The sequence below is a fragment of the Prosopis cineraria genome, unplaced genomic scaffold (assembly GCF_029017545.1).
Source record: "Prosopis cineraria cultivar Desert tree isolate PC_DT_omini unplaced genomic scaffold, ASM2901754v1 PC1, whole genome shotgun sequence".
Lineage (NCBI taxonomy): Eukaryota > Viridiplantae > Streptophyta > Magnoliopsida > Fabales > Fabaceae > Prosopis > Prosopis cineraria.
The window spans coordinates 42,002,837-42,006,222 of record NW_026555332.1 but is presented as its reverse complement, the minus strand read 5'-3'; the positions used below and the strand labels follow the sequence as shown (position 1 = coordinate 42,006,222).

Sequence of the window (3,386 nt, the reverse complement as noted above, 5' to 3'; positions counted from 1 at the left end):
ACTGTGCAAACAAGAATTAGCACCTGTCATATGAATTATTTAAAAAATATACTGATTGACAATTTACAATTATTGGTTCAGGTTCAGCCCGCCCAACGTTATCATTTAATTTTGGAATTTAGATTCATCTTTTTCGAAAAAGCTTTAGACCCATTTGATCCGGCGGTTCTCAATTCTTTAATTACTCGATTTGACCCGACTCAACTCGGCTTAACCTTTTGATTTTTGAAAAATTCGAGCCGTTATGCCATCTGGCCAATTGATGATCCAACTGGTCAGTCTCTTCAATCTGGTCCAGTTTTTAAAATTCTGTGACATTATTTGCCAATACTGGCCGCTATCAATGCTTGCGTGACTGCGTATCCCTTGGGTAAAATTGGATGTATGATCGATTAAATATTTCAACTTGTTGGCAAAGAAAAAAAAAATCAAATTTCAACTTTCGGCCTTGGCCTTTCTTCCTGTCAACCTTTTATTTGTGGAGCCGCAAGTGATACGGAGCAATAAATAATGGGTTTTCTTATATCGGCAATATTGATAAATAAGTAATTTCCATTTTCTTTTTGGCATACAAAATGAGAAGATTATAACAACATTCGACAAATCAACGTAGCTTTGTTATTTAGACTCGACATGCAGACATACAAACAAATTAAATAATATCATAAATAGACAAATATGAAATATATATATATATATATATAGCTTCATATGTAGCACGCTCCGATCTGGACTTTAAGACTACGTTTAGTACAAGCTCCTAACTTCTGGTTTCATTAAGGAATTTCCATAGCTGCCTTGAGCACAATGTCAAAGGCACTTTTGATGCGAGATTTCAGTTTGTATTCGTCAATGAAATATTTTTCTGTCTTGAGTGTCACTCTTAGAACTCCCATGTAGCTCATCATTGATATCACGAGGCTCTGTCACCCATTAAAATTCAAATGGTGGTCAGCAACGTCAAACATAAATTTTATATAAACTAGCTTTTATATTGCTCGTCATTGACTGGAAAATTAAAGTACCTCAGGACCTCCAGCAATTGTGAAATACAAGCCTTTTACCGGATGGTTGGCCAAAGACATTCGTTCTGATGGTCCGATCAAATTTGTAATTACCGTACTTGACTTTTTCACCGTGCCATGAATGTGCCTAGCCACAGACTGCAACAACAGCAAACATATACGCAAAACAAATGTTAGGTTATATTATAAGCAATTAAATACTTATCAGTACTACTCGTTAATTAAGGGGATACTAAAGGGTTTAAAAGCCACATGCGCCCATACAAATACCTCATAGCCTTTGAATTTACTCTCCATTTCCAGAAGCATCCCGGTGAGAGGAACAGCCAAAGATTGTTTCTTTCTCTTGATTATATTATGTGCTTCCCAAATAAATTCCAGTGGATCTGAAATTCTTTCATTTTCTAACTTCGGAATCGGCACATGCAAGAAGGAAATACGATTCCCCCATGGCCCTTTGGCCTTCGCATTAAGCATGTCATCGATAGATTGGTAACCTTCAGTGTTTCTCGTATTCAGCAGCACCAACGCTGTGGAGTTTGAAGCCCTTGATTTGTTATTCATATCTTGCATGTACAATCGGGTCCCATAGAAAACAATTCCTGTTATGACATCATTTATTGTCTGTATTTGAAGGGGAAAGAAAGAAATATTAGAGCAGGTAACTTACTATACATGAGTTGTTGAAACTTACGTAAAAAACCACTAAGAAAAATTGAGGGCTTACCACTCCAAGTCTAGACTTGATTCGTTTGATTTGGTCAAGAGAGAATTCCATAGTAGATATAGTGATTGGACGAGTCTTCACTCCTTCAAATCCAGATCTAATAGGTGTCTCATCATCTTCAATGACGTTACTCTTCAATATGCCCCACCACAAATCAGTTAGAGTATTCCAGGCCAAGGACATCACCATGAAATTTTGTTGAACAAGCTCTGGTTGACGGACATTATCGATGGTTTGAGGGAAGGGAAAGACAAAGGAAGAGAGGGATCATCAGCTCTCTTAAGACAAGAGAGAAGAGCACCCATGAGGGAGTATCCATCGCCGAGGGCATGGTGGAGTTTGAATATGAGAGTGCTTGATGCACTACTTGTCGGGTAACTCACGATGTGAATTTCCCATAATGGCCTGCTTTGAGGAAGCTTCTCTATTGCTATTCTTGACAAGTAATCAGCAAAATACTTGTCATATGATTCCTTTGACTTGCATTTGGGGAATATAGGGATGTTAATATGATCTTTCAAGTTTACTTCCACTTTCTTCCATTGTTTCTCTCCACTTTCATCTTGCACCTGCTCTGGCAGAATTTTATTTCTCATTAATTTACAAGGATACCCAAATAATAAAATGGAAACAAAATTTAAAACAAGTCGTAGGAGTTTGACGATGAAACCTAACAATACAAATAATTACTAATGCAGTTTCCAGCAGATACTGTCATTCGGTGAAACTAATTAAATAAATGAAGAATGTACAAAAATATATAGAATTAATAAAATAATAATTAAGAAGCAAGAGGGAGAGGAGGAGGGTGACCATGATGGAAGAGAAGCGAGGGTTGATAGGAAGGAAGAGACGTTTGAGGAGAGGAATTGCTAGAGATTCATCAAAAGGAACTTGGAACTCTAAAACTCCAATAATGTAAATGCAAAGCACAGAACTGTTGAAGTATTGTCCCATGGGACTCACTGGGACTGCTTCTTCTTCTTCTTGTTGATACTGCTTCATCGTCCTGCGTACTGTTTTTCTGCAATATTATGTTAGCGATCACAAGTGTATTATGCTACTGCCAAAGGCCTCTAGAGTATATGAGAATGCGAAGAGAGGCTGATATAGTTTATATATAATACATAAGATGACGACGAGACGTGCCAGGCAATTGCCTGCCTTACGCACGTGGAAGATGGTTTCTTGCTCATCCGTAATTCGCCAAATTTTCAAATAGATGAACTGATGGGCTATAGCTTATGACAGTAATCGTCAGTTTTTTTTTTTTTTTTGAAATAGTCTCTCATGCGTGGGCTACCTCCTGCAATGAAGCTCTTTTTTAAAGTGATAAAGTTAAACAAATCTCCCACATAATATTAAAAACATGCATGAACGAGTTCAGAAATATTATGGGTGGAGTCAAAAGCTGTTGCGATATATATATATATATATTATATTAGGAAACACGGATAGGGTGTGGTGAACCACCTTCAACGCTTTGACCCATTTTACATAAGCAAGAAATTGGTAGTTGTATCCACATTTATTATGACCATTATGTGACACATCAATTTGACAATACTTGTGTATAATGAATACCTAAAAATATCATCAACGAAGTTAATTTTGTAGGGCTTGTGAATAAATAA

The 3,386-nt window shown here is 36.9% G+C and overlaps 1 pseudogene; it reads right to left on the bottom strand.

Moving 5' to 3' along the window:
- Positions 1-561: 561 nt before the first annotated feature.
- LOC129310671 (wax ester synthase/diacylglycerol acyltransferase 4-like) lies at positions 562-2,816 on the bottom strand (annotated as a pseudogene).
- Between the last annotated feature and the right edge of the window lie 570 nt (positions 2,817-3,386).